The following is a 20,685-nucleotide window of genomic DNA, read 5'->3' on the forward strand; positions in this document are numbered from 1 at the left end:
ATGTATAGGATACTCGAGTTAAATTTATTTGTATGAATGACCCGTTTTTGAAATATAGGTGACTAATATTATTAGCTAACTAAATGGATGCAATTTGGCTTACCCAGTAAATAGATAAAAAGAAATGTATCCTATCATAAATCTGAACGAACATTGGCGTTTTTTCTCATTTTACACTTTTCAGTAAACGTCCACGGCCGCAATCAACTCCACACATTTGGTCAAAGAAACACTAGTAAATGCTAATATGGACTAATATGGACCGAAACTTTTTGCTTCTTTTTTACGTTTGTGTGTTCTATCTGCTATCGTATAAAGTTGTCTAAAATAGCGTTGCACCACTTTGCATTGGCGTTGATTCATTGTAACACAACGGTGTGACGTATGCCATGTATTTTGAGCGGCCGGTTTGCACCTATACGTTTCTTTGCAGCCCCTGCTTTATATACCATATCCCGAAACGTGCTTGCATTCAATGAGTTCTGTCAAGATGTTCGAATATCGTAATCCATATATCATCATTCAGTCATTTTACAGTTGTGAGATATGGCAAGCAGCGGGTAGAGCAGAATAAAAATATTCTATTGAGCTCTGAGTGCATTCTAAACCTGTTATGTTATTGCTTTTTGTGGCTACAAAGTGAAATTTTCTAGATGCAACAATTGGCCTTCACCACCACTCCACTTGAAGCTTGAAGCACTTGAAGCGCACATTTCCGTATGCGATCCTAAGTTCAATTCCCAGTTGACACGAACAAACTTGTCTATATATTATTAATTTTGGTGCTTTCCGTTGTTCTAAACCTCAATATCTATTGCATGCTCACCTCCATTGCGGCGGTTCAGTTCGTCGTGCAACTTGTTCTATGCGTCGTAGAAGCATAAAATGACTTGTTCTATGCGAAATTAATAATAGTAATAGTAATTAGTTACATTCTGGCTGTCCTTTTTGCCAACATTGCTTCTTATCAATGTGGTTCCCCCTTTTAATTAATGCAACATGTTACTACAGTGGCTGCACTAATTTCTGTCCTGAACTAACAACAACAATGTTATACGTCGGTGAGGATGTTGCTCTTGGCACATGCAAAAAATTTCCTCCAAACTTATTTTCATCAAAATCCAGTTCTTTTAAATAAGCAAAATTAATTTTAACTTTATTTCTTCCCAACCTCAAAAAGTATACGCACAAAAAGACATACACTTTGCGTTTGTATTCCGGACATACGAAGTCGTTCTCTAGTATCACTTTCTCGCCATTTTCCATCCTAATTAATTTTCTTCATTCACTTGCATTCTTATTTAAACATTTTTTCCTTAATTTTGCCAGTATCTTCTTTTCGCTCTTCTCCTTAATTCTTGCGCATTGTTTCCCTTATTCACACTCTTATATAATCCTCAATTGAATTTTCCGTCGTCTCTCTTCTAATATACACTCTGTGCAGTGTTACAGGCAGCACGCCTCTCGTAGGATTATAAGATTTTACGCACTTTAGCGTTTGCCAAAGCAATACGAAATTTCATAAATCACAAATAAATGTAATGGTGACTGCGCCCGCCGCGGCATACTGCGGAAAGAATAAATAAAGAATAAAACTTTATCAACAAATAATCATGCCACTGAGACACATCTTGTATACGTTTTCCACTAAGGCTTTCAACTGTTTTCGTGTTTTATTTATCTAACGGGCGTCGAATGTTTCCCAAAAAAATAAATGAGCCAAACGGGGCCACGTCAGGTGCTGGGATAATGCTCAATACCGTATGGGACAATAACACAAAGTTTTCAACCAAAAATAGACGTATTACGTGCTTTGTCTTAAAAAAAGATGCAGATTGTTCAGCATCGCGACACGTTTTATGCACAAAAATTAGCTAAACGAGTTCAACGGACTCGCGGAGCTTCTCTAGACATTACTCAGTACACTGTACACTTAGCAACAATTTTCCATCACTTTGCAGGCGCTTATCTGCCAAAAACTTTGGATGTCAACGGAAACGAAACAGGTTTTCTTGATTGGCTTCTACGACTTGCTCTGTTCTGCTTCAGATTGGCTCTACAAAAGATCTATTTGGTAATTTACCACAAAATATTTCGCTGGCGACAAATTACCCTAAGCTGATTATTCTTCTGATGATTTTACATATTTAGTATATTACAGAGTATATAAACATAAAATCACTAACAACTGAAGAATTCGTACACAAGCCGCAAATCTGTTGACGGGCGGCCATTCTAAGAGTGGGGAAGTGATGAAGATCGCGACACCTGGAGAATGGCCTGAAATTCACTAAAGAAAAGGATAACCTGCACATGAGGAAATGATGAATAAGAGATATTAGGTCAGTAAAAACTTGCAGACGCCAAAAATGCCTCCTAGAAGGGTAAAAATGCTACCAATGTCAACAATGCCAGATAAATATGTGAAAAATGCATGTCAGTTACGTGGCTGAGTGTGCGCACGTTATGACTGCCGTGACAGTTTCCTAAGAGTCCCAAAAAATGGGAGCTGTGAGACACTCCTCGCCGAGGACCATTCAAGAAAAAGTATTTTTTCATTTCGAGTAATCTCAAAGCTCATTAGAGTTCTAATGAACGACCCAGCCTGTTTAACTGATTTGGTACGCAGCTTAAACTAAATTGTGCATAATCTTCACGTGTACGTGACAATATATTACGCTAATTATGCATAACAACATGCGCGTTATATATTTCACTCCACTTTTTAAACGAATTCTGCTGGCTGTCTGATATATATACATAGCTTAATATTCCCCTGCCGCACTGACCATCTTGGTTAAATCAATGCCAAGTATACAACACTAATTTAAAGATCCACAGTTATACTTTGTCAAAAAATATAAGATAAATACTCGATTTTTTAAGAATTCACTCGCAAAATCAAAATATGGAATATAACGATTTATTATGACTGCGTAAGTAAAAATTACCGTACTTTCCTCTTCCTTGAATACTGCTCTTATAATTATTTAACCCTTCTGCGTGCAGAAAAATGATATTCCTCTGCTTTTGCTCCTTTCGATACTGTTGTTGTAGTTTTATTCTTGAGACAATCACAGATATATTATATCATACTGTCTTCAGCTCACAAAGTATTTACCAGACTAATTATCGTTGTCTAAACCGTATCGGACACTGCTAATTGGTTAACGCTAATCTCTACATTTTACAGGAAGTCGACGAAATATTAACTTATTAAGCAGTTGAGTGAATATCGCTGCATTCTCTACGTAAAACATTTTGAAAAAAAGAAATCGCGACCGCGCCATAGGCTATATGCCTTTTGTGAGGATATCGAAGCTGAAAAGTTTCAGCTTTCAAACAATGTAAAATAAATGAATCGCAGTGATATGCTAAACATGGCAGACATTCTGCCCGTTGTTGAATATCGCAATAAAAAAAAAGATACGTACGCACGATTTAGAAGTCGAAGGAGTTGCACAAGTAGACCAACTTAGCACCACATTTTGTCAATCCTGTAACTGAAACTACGCATTCATGACAAACCGAAAGCATCCCGGAAGAATGTCATTCCCATTTCTAATCCTCTAAAAGACATCCGATGGTATACTTGCAACTGAATATATTTTTGACGTGTATATTGATGTATTATGTTCGGTTAAAAACATATTACTATCTGCGCCACTGTATACACAAATATACGAAATATCCATGATGAGTCTTCGGCTATCACAACCACTTCAGCAATTGAAAGCTAGATACCGAACGATTTTGAAGAGAATTATATTGACTGTTAAATATAGGAATAGACTACAAACGAAATACCAGAAGTAATACAAGCAACTTTATCTATTTGCATTGTACCCACCGTGATCTTAGCGATACTGCTACACTTAATCACGCCCGAATCAGATCATCGTATGGATTAAGAAATGCCTATACGGTGACTGGGAATCTGACAAGAACAACAAAAAAATTCAACATGGAAAAGTCGCTTCGAAGACCTCGCATGCAATGCTACCGTTGCTGGAGCCAGGCAGTAAATGGACTGACCATTAAATCAGTCGTTGCCCGGAAAGATACATGATACACACTCCTGTGATCATTACGCCTAATTTCCCTTGACAAGCAAGGCATCTTTACTATGTCAACTATGACTGGTCAACAATTGCCATTCCCCTTTCGCTTGCATTTTGTCAGAAAAAATGAAACAATATGGTTCATAGAAATGTCACTTACAAAGTGGGAAAAATAAAACATCTCTTAAAACATGTAATATAATGCTAAGAAGCTCCTATCAGTTTCTATCAAGGAAAAGTGTCTCTAGTGTAAAAATATGAAAGGTAGATGAAATATGATTCCACATATCATTGCCTACCATTTGTATATAATAATTTTCAAATTAATGAAGAAGCTAATGGATATATATTTATTCAGAGTACCGAAACTGCTTGAACTGAGTGCCATTGGAAATAAGAGCAGATGACTTGAATACATTGAAATCCTACATAATAGACAGCACTGCTTCCAGCAGTTTTGTGGTGAAAAATTGACTCTGAATACGGGTACAACTTAGTAATTCGTTGTAGTCTTGGAGGTTGAATACTTGAAAACGTGCTTGAGTATTTCATAAAAACAAACTAGTAAAGCTGCGCTAATTTTTTTTCATATTTTTACATTTTCAGCTGTTATCTGTATATGAACAAATTATCGGAATCATCCCTTTTAGGTGTACCATCAAAGACCGGCTCTTTTAGCCGGGTTGATTTTTGTTTTACTTATTTAGGCTTTCTTCAACAGACCTATGAAATGGCATGGCAACCATAATATACATAACCAATAATAATACGCTAAATTTTGTTAACGAATACTGCAGACACCTGTTGTTTGATTGGACGCGATACTAGTTGCGCACGCAAAGTCAAGGTTTTGCATAAATTTAACCTTAAAGAGGATGTGCAACAGAAAGGGTTATAAACTGGAGCAGCTTGGTTAAGGGTGGAATAGAAACAGTTAATTGCCAAGAAGCATAGACTCAACCAATTTATAAAAAAATACAGATGCACAGCCACGAAAACACAAGTGGGTGGCATGATTTGATGCCCATTTATTTGCGTGGACCTACGTACTTTGAAACGACAGTATCACGCGACGAAAATCATTTCGTAACATATCACACTGGATTCTGTCCACTCGCAATGCTTTTTAACACCCTCAGCTGCGACAATGACCAAAGAAACATTTTAGTTTTGACAAACAACAAAAACGAAACGACTCGTTCGAATCGACTGCTTTGGGAAAGGGCATCTGGGACGGGTCATTTGGTACGGTGGAAAATTTTTACGGCGCGCGTTTTGAAATGTTAATAAATCGATAAAGTGGTAAGAAATTTAATTAGAAAATGTGGCGTGCCCTTAACAATATTATCTGCTTTTAAACTCTTTTCTGTTAGCTAATACGGATAACTGTATTTCAGTTCGCTGACCTCAACTCATTCATAACTATTTTTTCTGCTACACGTTACTCCAGTGACTTACGAAAAAAGTGTTATGCGAAGTACCCTTTTACTCGGATGAAGCAAAGCACATCTCATGTAAACCTATGAACAGAAAATTATTTATAATGTTTATAGTAAATGTCCTTTTAAACTGGAGTAAATACTGACTGACGGAACTCTGTTCTTTTGAGATGATATGTGCACCAAAATTTTATATAGCACTATAGTACGATATGCAAATCATGCATTTAATGAAAAACATTATTTCTAGGCAATGTGTTTTTATCATTTTATAAGCAACAAGTAGATGCAGATATGCAGAAAAAAAATCAGTTTAGAATCCACTTGAATTATATAGAAGAAATAGAATTTGAATTACAATGTTCCTCCCTTGCTATTCTGAGATTTAAGGGATTATAATTGTGCGCAAAAAGTTCGATATAAGCGCGGCGATAACCGTATCAGTTGCTGATGTTTTAAGTCAAAGATTATTTTTAATGAACGCCGTTAGAAAAAGAGCTCACGCTTGTTAGTTATTAGTCACTGCTGGTCATGTTCTGTTACATGGAGAAATACATGTTAACTGTGGCCACTAAAAAATTCGCGTTCGTTCATCTCTAATAGGTTAGGCTCAAGAAGTCGCTGGTCCGACTCTGAAAAACATGATAATGCACGTTATTATTGGTGATAGACCTAAGAATAATTGTAGTAAAATAAACATTTACGTTAGTAGATGGCTTAAGAACGTCATATTTTTTTAACACTATAAGGAAAAGTATAGGACACATTTCTATCACAGACGTCATATTAATATCAAGGAATCAACGAAAGCTGCAATCGAGGTTTTACAGCCATGTGAGTATACCCCTTAAAATGCTAATAGACCATTAATGCGCGGAGAGCTGAATTGAGTAATTTCAACACCCACTTACTTATACATATAATATTACTTATCTTTTAGTTTCTATGATGCTTACAAAATCATCAAATAAATAGTTATAGAGACAGCCTATGCACAGGAAGTAGGTTATCGTGCAGTTTCCTTCAATTTCAGCCCAGCACGCATAAGCTTGAAGAGATGAGTCACTAACTGGAGGCTAATCAGTTTACATGCTTTAGATATACGTCCCATCGCGACTACAGTTTGAAATAATGTGGATTAGATGGTGGCTTTATGGCTTTTTTAACATCTTCATCTTGTACGCATGCTGGAATAAATTATTAACAATTACATTCATAAGTGGCGCTATATAAGCCTATGGAATGTAATATCGCTAAGAACAGCGAAGAGGATCGAAGGTCAATAGTAAAGCAAAAATCGACAATATTTGATGTATTGGGTTGTCGAAAAAGTATTGATCGTTTTTCTGGCTAGATGACTTTAAAGTCACAAATATAAGGCAATATGAGCTGCGTCGGATCGGCATTGGTGTCATTTGAAAGCTGACGTCTGTAGTAAACATGAATATATTATTAGAATGCCTTCATTCAGACTTGAGATAAAACACTTTGAAGATGAGTGAAATCTAGACAAAATCCGCTGTATTTTACAATTTTATTATGATAAAGCCACAATTGCCGCTCATACTCATAAAAAATGTGTTCTGTCTGTCGTCAAGATGCGTTGTCGAGCGAAACGACCCGCAGATGGTTCTGTAACTTTCGTCCTGAAAATTTTGACGTGAGACTGGCTGCAAAAAATGTTTGGGCGCCCAAAAATTGACGCAAAAAAATTTACTCGATCGTACTTCCAGCAGCGAAAACCTACAGAAACGCAATGAAATCGAGTTATTTATAAAACTAAATTCTATTTTCACGTACGATAACAACGTGCAACTAAAAAAAAATAGAAAAAAGGGTTTGAAAATTTGTAGCAAAGCCTAACACAAAAAAGTGTTGATATGTGTTTGGCGGGATTGGAAATGAATCGTACATTATGAGCTGCTACCGCCTGGTGAAACGATTAACTTTGACCTCTATCGTCAGCGACTAACAAGATTACAGCAAACCGTTAAGAAAATTGACCTAGTAAACAGAAAAAGCGACATCTTCCACTATGACAATGCAAGACTACATATATCGTTAGCTACTTGGAAAAATTGAGAGGACTTCGGTAGGTAATTTAACTAACTTGGGAACAACCTGGACCTGGCGCGCTCAGCCTATTATCTGCTTCGGTTTATAAAATTGTCTTAGATGCGCTAATTTAGTTTTAATGGAGATATGCAAAAATAATTTGCAAAAAAAATGATTTTTCGCCCAGAAACCACTGAAATTTTACAGTGTGGGTTATGGTGCCACCAGAAAAGTGTCAGAAAATCGTTGATAAAAATGGCCCATATTTAATTTACTAGTATTATTTTAAGATATAAAAATCGATTTCAATTTTGGCTTAAAACGGTCAGTGCTTTCTTATTCCTAATGTCATATTACTGTGGGGGGTACACAGCATCGTCTTGAGAAACACCTCATAACTATTTTCTGAAGAGTATTAAGAGCATGCATATCCTTAAGTAGGTAAGGATATGACACAAGACTTCATATATAATAGTAACTTATGGACTTTTTCTTATAATCTGTTGTTTTGGGCAAATCTTGGCGGCGCTAAGGGCGTTCCTAGTTTTAACAGCAAATGACTTACTGTGTATTCCACAGAAAGCCGATTTTTTTTATGATAGCCGGGGATGTTCATGGGTTAATGTCAAAAGTGGGTTTATTCCACTTAAGTGTTGTGTGTCGCTTTGGGAATTGCTTACCCTACGCAGCATGTAGCTGCGTAGGTAGTTACGCGTATTGTCTGGACTTATAGACTATGGTTATATTTTCAACATAGTCACTTGTTATAGCTCAACCCCTTCGTGACCTTTAGAGGCACCATTGGTCAAATTTTTTTTCTGAATTTGATAAAGATTCAACTGAAATCTTTAAATATAAAGTCTAGCGCAACATCTGCTTGATAAGGTCATTTTAAATAATCTATACAACATGGTTTCCGCTAATTGAATAAGCCGGTGACTTTAATAAAACCAAAGAAACCGCAGTAAAGAAAATACACGATATTGCACAAATCAGAGCCTGCAGGGCTCAAATTGGAAAAGCTTCTGTGATGTAGTAGTGGAAACATGCTGTTTATACATTTTAGGGAGGTGATTTGGGTTAGAAGCTACGCGTAGACACCATTTACTTCATGATAAAAGCCATCCACCTAAAGCCTTTAAGATGTCGTAAACCCGAACGATTTTAAGCAAAAGTTGATATTTTGCATTTTATAAATATTGCATTTCGGCCGTTTAATGTTCTGGTTTCAGCGGTTATAGTTACTAGTGACATGCATGAGGTCGCTAGAGTTCTAAAGCCCTTCAAGTAGGCATTACTATTATTAAACTTCTCTTAAGGCTTCTCGTATCCAAAATAATGTTCTAAGTCTATAATATTATCCTGCATACAGCTTACATTGTCAAATTGTATTTCTATCCGCTACTATTCTAGGAATTCGTTTTCTACCACTTTAGACGCATTATACAAAAGACTCTCATATGTGTGCGTAAGTTATCTGTTCGCAATTACTGGTTCTCTTTCTAAGCTTTCGTTTCTAATAAGCTCCTTGAAGAAAATTTTTTTTGCTCTACAAGTAGGCCGTTTATATCGTTTCGCAGATTACAAAATTTTACTCAAGATCGAGCTTCGTAACGAACGTACTATTTTCTGAAATGCTAATAATAAACTACGTACTGTAAAAGCAAATTAACAAACACAGATTGCGAAAATTTGCACATAATAGTCACCGGTGAGTGTCGGTTTCGTCTTTAGAAATAGTGATTTGTGGTGATATGGTTGGAATTCTTGTTCTTTTACATATGTCTGTCTAGATGAATCTCGAAACGTTTTTGTTGATTGGAATGAGATCTAGAAAAGGAAAAAGCAATATATTATTCCTACGCCTAGGAAAACCGTTTAGTGGCTTGCACTGAGTTTTTCTCTTTTAAACGGTTATTAAGGCAATGTTATACAGCGGTACAAAAAACCGTCACAGAGAAAAGTCGGTAAGATTTAATTATGCAACGACTTTTTAAGTTTTCCAGCAGTATTTGAAACTAAGTTGGTACATTGCGCAAATAATATGATTCAACTTCTGCTATAAAAAAAAAAAGTTTTAAACCTCCAAAACTTACATTTTTTTTTTCATTTCGAAAAGATAGAATTGCAGAATTTGCTTTATTTTGCTTAGACGAGTTAAACAATTGTCACGACGATGTAAAAGTGTTACTCTTATATGTTATTTGGTTTCAGTGACACTTAATGATAAAACCTGACAGACACAGTGCCAGTATCAAATAACGTGAGCCCGCACAGTTCGAATGTCGACAATACAGGAACTATAGCCTCGCATTACGCAATGTGAAAATGATTGTATTTCCAGACAAAGTGGGAAGCGGATTCTTTGCCAGTACTAGATGCGACGTGGTTACCAGTTAGCCACGCCGTATCACCACTACTTACAAGCTTAGTCATGCCAGCGAATCTGATAGACATTGACCAGATTATTCAAAGGGTAGCTATATCAATTTTCTAGCTACACTTGAAGTTTGCCTACACAGTAATAAATATCGCTGAATCTTATCGTTACATTATTATTCAATAGGAAAGAGAAGGAAAGCCAATTATATATACGACCGCGATTTGCTTTTGGATGAAGGATGACATAAGTGCTTGTAGGCTTTAAATGTTTTAAATCATCACTGTCTGATGCTAAAAATCCACCCTAATCTTGAATAGAGCAAAACATGCTGCATGCCGTATTGAATCTGGAAGAAATCGCTGGAATGACAATATTGGTGCACTAACTTTGCGGAAAATCCGAAATCGAAGAACCGCGGGGAGTGTGGATTTCGAAGAGTAAAACTTGTACAAACACAGCAAATTGACGACAAGGAAGTCTTAAGATTAGGAAGTCGAAATTATACAGAAATATTTTCGTTACATGTGTCCTGCATATTCATGTTTATGCCAGCTCTTCGCCTAAGTTAAAAGGGGATCGTAAGTTGCTGCGAAATAAGCTTGAAATTGAATTAGATATTTTGGATCAACGTTATGTTTTAAAAAAATGTCACAATACTAAGAGCTGAGCGGATATTTAACCTCTTTAAAACATTTTTATACTACGTATAAAAAATATTTTATCCAAGATGGCACACAAGAAAACCCTTTTATATTAGAAAATTACTTTGAAGCTCTCTGTTAGTATTATTGTTAAATATAAACCAATAAAGATCGATAAATAACCACGTGCGCTACAAGAAGAAAACACCCAGTTTAGCATCACGCCAATGCTACCTTTTGGGATACCACAGAAAAGGTGTTTATAAATAAATATTATAGGCGCGTTTGGCAACAACTAAATTTAATAGTTTTTCAGTCTCTTCAATTTGTCATAACGTTTTTGAAAGTTTTGCATAGATGGCTCTCTCGGATGCCATATAGCCTGTTGCCGTCCTAGATGTGACACATAACCCATGGCTCCATCCTTCTTGCGCACGAATCATTACTGTTTCTCAGTAAAAACAAGTAAAGAACAGAACAAGTGCTTGAAAGCAAGGACCGGCAACAGTTTTGAGTAAAGTTGATCAAAAAAATAAACTTTGCGACTTATATATTGCTAGATTAAAAGATTAGAAATGACTTCCCGAGCTAAATAACCTCTGGGACGGTTACTGGTATTGTAAGTCATGCTTCTTGGCGTATCCTAGTCTTATTCTTGGACATAGTTATATCAATTTTGTTTTTTACCCATTTTTTAATTAAAAGACCACTAAATGAATAATTTTTATTTGATTACATCTATAGTGTAATACGCAGATATTTGCACTGAACTGTAATTCCACGCTTAAAGAGTAAAATTGATGACATTTATTTGTTGCCTTTTAAACCTGATGGAAAAATATGTTGAAGAAGAGTGCGGATTATGAGCTTGTGAGTTACATTATACTGGTGCCAAGAAATATTTCGAATTAAATACGCTATATTTAAAAAAAAATCTTTCTCTTAGCTCCATACCACCCAATAAAATTGGTTGTGACCCTCTTTCATGTTATGCAATGCATTGAATGGTTCAATGAACATGTTTTCTTAGAAAAACTTAGTAGTGCTTTGTTGAGTCCATCGAAGAATTTTTATGGAGAGCGCTTATTAAAATCATGACGTTAAAGGGTGTATTCTATCTTGTAACTTATAAATTTATAATACTCTATAGGTGCACGAGGATACGTATGATCTACCGTATTGGCAGGCAAAATTTTATCGAAAATATTCGTTTAAAGATAATTATGTTGATATCATTTGTGCCACTTATAGCTTCCAGAAAGTATGTAGTTATTTCTCTATACTACATACTTAGTATGTACGCTTAGGCAACTTACTGATTTAAATCCTATAAGCATATGTTTTAAGAGCGAGCGTATTTGCGACTGTTTTTGGTCATTCTTTTCTACATCTTTGCGTTTCATGACGCAGTCATCGTCCATCAAGTTCTTTAGGAACAGTTGGTAAAAAAATACAGTTTTAGGTAAAATAAGAAAGAGCATAAACATTGTTATACGTATATATATATATATATATATATGTATATATATATATATCGGCGAGCGAAGACAACCTCGGTGCACCGTGAACTGTTTTCACAATGTTATGCTCCCTCATGCAGTAGCTTCTAATATTGAAGTTGTTCAACTTTCCCAAAAAGTGGATTATAAAATTGCTAATTATTACAATTGGTCCTGCTACAATTTGTTTGCCACGTTTGCCGTCTCCAATTGGCGTTCAAGGTGCTAAAATATCGCGCCCGTTCACGCATTTATCTTAGGTAGTCATTAAATGTTTGAAAATATATACACAAGATCTATAATCAATTTATATACCTTAATGTGATATTATATACTATACATTTTTTGAACAGTTCTAGATCCATAGCACGGTATTTGCGCGCCAAGCTTCCTAGCGAATGTATAAGGAAGTGTCGTATAACATACCTACCACAAGGCCATTCACATTATGAACACACATGACCCTTCTCGGGTTCATAGAAACGACAAGGCAGACGATGATATTCATGGACCTTAAATAGTCCGATGACGCGATAGTTTAACTTGCCGATGTCGTTCCCTACGTGGTTCCTCATTCATTCTGCGCTGTGCTGAAGTAATCGTCCACTTTTGCAATATTTCGCTCAAATTGCTAATGCCCAGATCAACTCTAAGGCCAGATTCCCCGGTTTGAAGACAACGTCATATGTGTTTATTGGAGTGACTTGTAAGTCGAAAAAAAATTAAAGAAAATGAAGGGGACAGGCATTGAATTATTAAATTTAAAATAAAGAATGATGGCCAACACCTTCTTCTATTTTTCTTTAACATGTACCGAGACGCTGTGACATAGACGTATGATAAACACAAACTTAAAAAGAGCACGCCAAAGTGATTAAGTAGTACTGCCATTCCATTTTATACTTTTAATCTTATTGAGATTCATGGTTAGACCGCACTCACTCATATCTATACGCACCTTAGAGATAGTGTATCGTACCTGATCTTGGCCACCCGTAAATGACTATGTCACTTGTGTGCTGGAGAAACTTAACAAGGTTTCTGAGCCTATGAATAATCTTAGGAAGACCTCTCGACAGCAAAGTAAAAAAAGCGTGCCTGAAATATCTTGCATTAGAAAAAAATTAAGTTAGGTGATTGCAGAGAATTCTGGTTGTTACGAGATTTCATCTATAAATGGTCCTGTTTTCTTGAGACACGGCAGGTACTTAAATAAATGCGCATAATGGGACCTTTACCTCTGCAGGAATTGAATGCAACGTACATTTTTTCGCAATACATTGAGTGATTGCTTGGCACTCTTAAGGAGCGTCGTACAAGCTCCTTTTTGCAGCTGTGTCTTGGAGGATCGAGTTGACCTTTTTGCTACAAGATAAGAAAGAAACTTACAGGCAGGAGATCTTGACAAGTTGGGACTAGGATCTTATTTGCAGCCAGTTTAGAAAAGAACAGTCTAAAAAATTATGCTTTTCTTTGCAATGCTTTGCCATGATGATGTGAGCTGTAGAAGGTTCTGGAGGGGCTGGGCAAACTGATGATTGAAAAACACCAGTTATATTGTGCATGCAATTTTCGGCATCATTTTTATCCGTCACTGGAATGCTATCGTGTACATGTCCTAGCGGTTTCTCCGTGTCTAGTTGTCGGTTCCTGGTTTTTATTCCTGGGATCTAGCAACGTCCTGGTGCATCTTTAAAATCTATTTCGTTGGGTACATGAGCGTGAAGGCGTTACCCTTCTATGAAATTAATGCTTCTCATTAAAGAAGCTAGATCTAGTTGCAATCACCCTTATGACAGAGTACTCTGTATGGCCAAGAAACGTTATTATCAAAATTGGATTATGTATTTAACAGTTGTGCTTTTTCTGTGTGTAACGAAAGGTTGCTGGATGTTTTAAAGTGAACAGCTTCAATGCCAGAATGATCTTCTGTGCAGGCAGAGGGAAAATACCTATCTAAACAAAAATAAACCATTAAAGTTTCGAAAGACAACATGTAAGCAAAGACGATGAATCGAGTACTTCAAGACTAAATAGTACTGCTACGGCGCTCTACTATATACATTCGGCTAGACAAAACCCATTCGTGCAGCCCCTACATACAATTTGCTTAGCTAATTTAGCTTTTCTTTAAAACACTTCGCTTCGAGTCCTAGTATGCACTGCGTACATTCTATTCAAATTCTTATAAATGTATGTAATATATTTAATAATATACCTGCCCTAAGCCCCGCAATGAGGATACTTGGCCTGAGCTTCCACCAGGTACTTCCACCCTCATAAATAACATTTTTATTGCAGGCGTAAATAGAGCTTGAGATTCTTTCGAGAATTGAGTTGGCGATCTCGTGTTGGCTAGGAACTGCGTGACAAATGGTACCACTCGCGAGATTGCGGCTTTTAAAATTTAGACTTTTGGACACAAACCTGACATTTATCTATATATAAATTTAACATTAATCTTATATTATCAGTTGTGTATGGTTAAAGGGGCCGGACAATCACCATTAATGTTCAGTTCCTATATTGCAAAAACATTGATTACTGGTCTCGTAGACCCGTACTTCCGGACAGGCCATCGGACCGAAATTTTCCAAGATAATACTTCGGGTAGAGGCTTTATTGACCGCCGTTTTAAAACGCGAAACTGGCAGAAGTACGACTCTGCTTGTCAGATGTTTTTGTTCTGGCCACCTTTTTTCAGTAACTGGTGCAGGAAACAGCAGCCACATCAAGTGTTCCTTATTTTAGCCATTTTTCCAAGGTAAGATTACAAGACCAAAAAATGTGTAAGAGATGATCCACAACAATCTCCATGAACAATGCGAGTTCACGGGTTTAGTATTTGTCATACAAAGTCTGGTGCATTTTCTATCACCGAAACAATTCTGTGTAGCTCTCTTTTATAAAAAAAGTCACGGGTTAACTGGCCGGAAAATGTTATGTTGACAATTCCTAGTTTTTACCAAAGCTTTCTTTTATGATTTTTAAACTTTTGATAGTAATGTATATGGGTATTACTTATAAATATTACACAGAAGTACATATACATTTATAAAAATCGTAGTTTGATCACAAGAAACATTTAAAAATTTTAAATGTATTCGGGTATATATTCGCATGGGCACCTATATCATACAGAGAGCTATGTATCTAAAACAAGAATATTTTTTGTACATGGTCGTCAAGAAATCAGTAAGTACTTAGAAGTAATTTAGATTGTTAAGTGGTATAAATCTTTCTCGTCTAGTTACTTTTTTACATTTAGCAGTAAGGTCGAAGTTTTTAATTTAAAAAAATTTCGGCGGAAATTGTCCCGTCTGTAATAAATATGGTATGCTAGCTTTATAGCCGTACTCAAAATCCTTTTTACACCTTTCATTCTTATACGAACATTTGAAAATATCCATCAAACCTCCAACCTTCCCCGTTGGTGGCGCGTGAAAGCAGCAAGCGATATATACTTTACATTTCCTGTTCTACAAAAGACCTGAAAAGCATCTGAAGTGAACTGTATGGCATTGCTTTAGAAAATGCTTTTGGGTTTCCAAGTTCGGTAAAAGTATTTTGTAATGTAAATATCGCGTTCGTTGTGTGCTTGTTTTCTTTTTTCGTTCATACTTTTCCAAAAGATGGTAATTCGCATCACCAACTCTGTCATGGTTTCACGCTTTTCTTTGAAAGGTAACGTTGGTAATAAAAACACGAAGGCTTTCAATTGAATGTTGCTGGTTTGTGAGAATTAAAAGACTTAGAAATTGTTAAATGATCTTTAATTATCGGTAACACCTCTATTCTAAGTTTTCCTCGGCCAGGATTGCTTCACAGATTCCTTGACATAAGTTATGCAATGTAAAGAGACCTTTAGACGACGAATACTACTATGGAAGATACCGTGGAGCACACTTGGCCCCATGATCATGCATTCTAACAACATCGTTGGAGGTTTAGTGAAAAGCAAACGGCAAATTTGCCGATACGGACGAGAAAGTGCCGACGAAGATTTTGATACTGTTCTTGTCGGCTTTCCCGATAATGTCGAAAAGTATTCGCCTTAGTCAAAAAAAGTATATATGCATAGGTTGCGCCTTTTAAACCGAATCCAGTCGTTTCACTAGCTTTGTACCCAATGAGGTGAAAAGTTACTGATGAGGCCGAGCCGTGGAGAGCGCACCGCTACGTAATCTGAGTGGCATTTGATACCGCTGCTGTTTCTGTGATTTTAGTTAGATTGCCAATTACTTTGGCGCAATAGCTGTTAAAATTCGTACTATGTAAAGAGTTAATCGCACTTATAAGATGCTTATTAATCGTCTATAAGCCTGATCCTTCTTAGTTGAAATATGAATATATAACTAGAATATATAACATTTTCGTTAACATAGACGCTGAGCTACTTTGTTTTCTGGAAGAGAAGCTACTAATATTTCGCTCAAGATTCGACATAGTCCGCAGGGAGGTAACCCATAGGATTTTTGTTGAATCACCATTTGCCTTGAGTGCAACAATTTTAGTTTCACTCTACTTGATGTCTGCTTCGGCAAGGACAACTGGGGCTCCTCTCCGTCACTGCTATTTTCCCTTTTAGATTCTCTGAAGGGGCTATGAATATCATAGCCTGGTCATGGTTTTTTTATGGTTCCGGCTGCTCCTTTGAGCCCACGCTCGACCAGTCTTTCAGCAGGTACGGTAAATTGGCTTATTTACGCCTTCCAAGACCAGTTCTCTGCGACATCAGTAAGTTCTCTGAGAGACAAATGTTGGAAATCTGTAGTTAGAAATAGGTGCAAAGTATGATGGTTAAATCGAAAGGAGCCTACGTTCTTCATTGCGACAGAGCTCAAACACGTGATGATTAGGAACAGTCGTTTCCAGTTGTTTTAGGTGCTCTTAAAGAACTTTGATGATCCCTGCTCCGGGAGGAATCGTAAGCTTTTGGCGAAGCGCCTCAGTATAGTATGGTGAGGCACTGCTCAAAACATGTAAGTTCGTTTATTTGTTTGTCAAATAGAGCATTGGGTGGTGTCTATTAGGTCGCGGCAGGCTGTTTCACGTATACTGCAAGAAATGCAGTCATAGCATTTTACCGAATATAATGACCAGGATCTTTTATCCGAGGTCTAAAACAAGCGCGCGAATGCCTTTAAATAAGATCGGTTCATCTCATAGTAGCTTCTATGTTGGTGCACACTTCAGAGATGATAGCACCTGGCGATTCATGATATGCGGGAAGATTTGTGAGATAATCGACAAAACATACAAAGGTTACGTTGAAATTTTACCGAGCAATTTGTTGCAGCTAAGCAGCAAACTCACTGGTGTCGGCAAGTTTGCTATTTCCAGTTTTTGCCGGCAAATTGCTATATGTCAATTGCACGTAGATTCCGTGATAGATCAACTAAGTGGGTAGTTATAATATGTAACAAGTCCTATTTGGAATGTTTGGTAGCGAGTAGTATTGTAATTCTCCGTTGCTGCCGTTAGCCCTGACATACACATACTCGTAGTTGTTATAAACTTTTGTGAAAGAGATATCTCGAAATTAAAGTACAGTGAAATTTTCAGATTCGGCAAGAGAACACGCCATATATGCCTATTCTGCACATGTACAGTCAGACTAACTGCGTTTACATTTATTAACGCAGTATGGACACGCATGAGTGATGTAGGAAACTGCCTATGAGTGGACATAGATGATTGTGTGGATAAACATGTACAAGTATAAAAACAAGTGATAGACTTTAGGGTATTTTTGTGTCTGTTTGTCTTTTTGAGTACATTAATCGAATTATTTTGACATCATCTTATTGAAATTTGTAGCTTTTATTTTTTTTTAACTTTTATTGTTTATAACTATAAACTGCTTTTAGTATGGTGTTCTTATTGATTTTGGGAAATTTACTCTGATAGTCCGCTTGACTAAGCCGCAGATCTAGATTGAACGTTTTATTTCATTAAGTCTTATTGTCGTTGTGTTATCTAATTCGTGTAAATCGACAGTCATGCTATAATTACTGAAAGTACCCTCACTACCATAGTCACATTGTACTTTAACCATATAAAGGTAAAAAAAAATTTCGCCATATTTAATAATTACCCAGGTATTAAATCGGATGTCTTCATCGATAGGCTGAGGAGTTGAAGCTATCAGCTGTGCTGGAGAATCCAAAATAATAAAGTAACTCTGGCTTTCCAGGCATTATCTAGGGTTCAGCCAACCGTATTTAGCAGATTCTTATACTAAAATTAGAATGTTTAGCTACATAATAAGTCGTTAGGCCTACTAGTTGTTGCACGAAAGAGTAGTTAATACAAAATAACCTACTTCTCATCGCTAGTTCCCTCACGACGGTTCTCAAATTAGGTTCAAGTAATATTCTCGTTTGTTGTTAGAAATCGGTGGAATACCTGTTTTTTCGCAGTTTGAACTATGTTAAAACGGTTATCAGGCATGCTGACGATGTGCGGTTTTTTAAATAACATTGCTAGAATTAAATGGGTTTCAACTCGATTACATGCATGAAGCTAGATGGCTTTTTAAACCTGCACTATTTTATAGCACGTACTTACCCTTCAATTTACATAAGCATCATCAACAACGATGCCAAAATGGCCTGTAGATATATCCGGCATTAGTAGAGTGGTAAACAACGTACTCAACACTTAATTACATTGAGGATCGAGAATACCTAGTTTCACCAAATACAATATCGTTAACTATTCGCGTAATAAGGCGCTCCAAAGTGGACTCAAAAAAAGGTGTGGATTGACAACAAAAACCTGTTGCTACATTCTGTAGTCATATCATTTGGATACTCGGTCGAAAGCAATAACACTACTATGAGCTCAATAACAACATGAGACATCTGGTTTCTAAACCTAAATGTGTACCGTTTAGGTTGAACCAGTTGCGAGTCGTATTCAGGGTCGCCAACTCAATATAGAGCGTCTGGTTGGTTGCACTACTGGTTATCAGCGTTTCGTTTTTAGTAGAGGTAGCCTAGCTTAATAGTGCTGCACTGTCTCTTTCTCACGAGAGTTTCTTAGAGCTTGCCCAGCGCGAGACACGCATGGCCAGAATGCACTTCTCTTGAAGTTCGTTTGCCATTTTCTTCTAGTCTTCGGAACTTCCAAGCGCCAGTGAGATATTAGCTGTGCTCTTTTCAGGATGCCAGGCTTAACAATCTTTTTTATGTGTTTCTTCTTTGGCTTTTTGATAATTGCTATAGCTGTTGGGATTATATCCGCTCTTTATATGTATTAAAACTAAACAAAAAACATGCGGTTGTTTCAAAACGTCCAAATTGTTTGTAAAATTGAGGCCACTGAGATAAATAATCAAGATACGCAACTCGGGAATCTACGGTAGGCATCACATTTCTGCGTTGTGGTGGGTAAGCTACTGTCATATACTTTATGCGCACTCTATTGAATCTATTTAAATTCAGTATCTAAAAAATTAGTTTCGCCTTTTTATCTTTGTTTCAGGCATTCCACATAAGTAAAAAGATGGCATCTAACACAAACAGAAGCATCGATGTCTTACAGCGTGTTTCCAAGGTTAAGTGCTGGGCGCTTAACAATTTGCAATATATTAATGATACGCGCACTCTGCACAAGTCATATTAAGTTCATTTATAAAGCATATTTGTGCAATTACCGGCCAAAGTAACGTTTTTGTTGGTATTGGTTAATATATATAAATCAATTACGTCCAAGTATAATTTATTGGTGTAAACAAGTGACTACACTCTCTAGTTCGACACAATAAATAGCCATGCTAAACTACAGTATTTTGTTTATTGCGTTTTGGTAGATCAACATTACTTATACAATACTTACGGCTCCCAGTATTGTAAAATGCGATGAGCTGAAGCTGTATGTCCTAATTCAGTGACGTCTGCGTACTAAACTAGCTCAAAATGCCTTATTGTAAAATCAAACTAGATTAGTCACTGTGTGAGCTTGTCTTTTATATATACCTGTCCTAAATACATAGTCACAGTTCTAAGTTAATGTTTTCTTACTATTTGTGATCGAGGGTTTAAATGTTTGGTGATTAGAATGGATAGTCCGTGCGCAAACCGCCTCAGGTTTTTTTTACATGGTACACATCTTATTCAAGTTTTTTTCAAAGAAACGATTTTTATATAGCCTTAACATTTCCTATCTGGGCTTTAGGAGGTCATTAGGTTCAAAAAGTACATTATTTCGCATTTAAAATGTGATACCCATTTGATGTTGTGGTTCAGAGGTTCATGCCATTCTGTCAGTTTTTTCGTCACTCCGTGCGGTACATGTGAGTCAATATAATCCTGCACTTGAATTTTTCTAGCTATTACTATTACAAGGTGGACCTTGAACTTTTATATTTCCTTTCTAAAGAACTTTGCAGTCTCACTAAGTCCTTAGCTAGCATTTCATGTGTATTTGAAAATTCTTTTATTACTCGATTCATTGTACGGACCAGATAGTCTGTTCCAGTGGTAGTGGGGATCTTTTCGGAAACATCTTCCGTAAGGCTGTAGGAAGTCTTGCAAGATTTAACTGAATCTTCCTAAGCAGAACTATGAGAAATTAAAAAATATGTTTCTTTTCTTCGTCGTT

The 20,685-nt window shown here is 36.6% G+C and overlaps 1 protein-coding gene and 1 long non-coding RNA gene across 15 annotated transcripts in view; one reads left to right on the forward strand and one right to left on the reverse strand.

Annotated features, from left to right (window-relative positions):
* Window positions 1-19,090, reverse strand: part of MRP (Multidrug-Resistance like Protein 1) — a 49,700-nt gene extending 30,610 nt beyond the window's left edge. For 5 of the 14 annotated variants that reach the window (XM_086987094.1, XM_086987091.1, XM_086987095.1 and 2 more), the window contains exon 1: window positions 5,112-5,271. The gene's annotated coding sequence lies outside the window, so the exon portion shown is untranslated. Of the gene's footprint in view, window positions 1-2,186; window positions 2,308-3,434; window positions 3,510-3,850; window positions 3,938-5,111; window positions 5,272-18,648; window positions 18,893-18,969 lie in introns of those variants that run through there. The other 9 variants (XM_086987082.1, XM_086987092.1, XM_086987083.1 and 6 more) reach the window with 8 other exon arrangements.
* A 64-nt stretch (window positions 19,091-19,154) lies between these two features.
* LOC147756298 (uncharacterized) lies at window positions 19,155-19,868 on the forward strand. Its single transcript, XR_015326423.1, has 2 exons — window positions 19,155-19,443; window positions 19,567-19,868. It is a non-coding gene; the product is annotated as an uncharacterized LOC147756298 (long non-coding RNA).
* The last annotated feature ends 817 nt before the right edge of the window (window positions 19,869-20,685 follow it).

The sequence above is a fragment of the Varroa destructor genome, unplaced genomic scaffold (assembly GCF_002443255.2).
Source record: "Varroa destructor unplaced genomic scaffold, Vdes_3.0 BEIS01000004.1, whole genome shotgun sequence".
NCBI lineage: Eukaryota > Metazoa > Arthropoda > Arachnida > Mesostigmata > Varroidae > Varroa > Varroa destructor.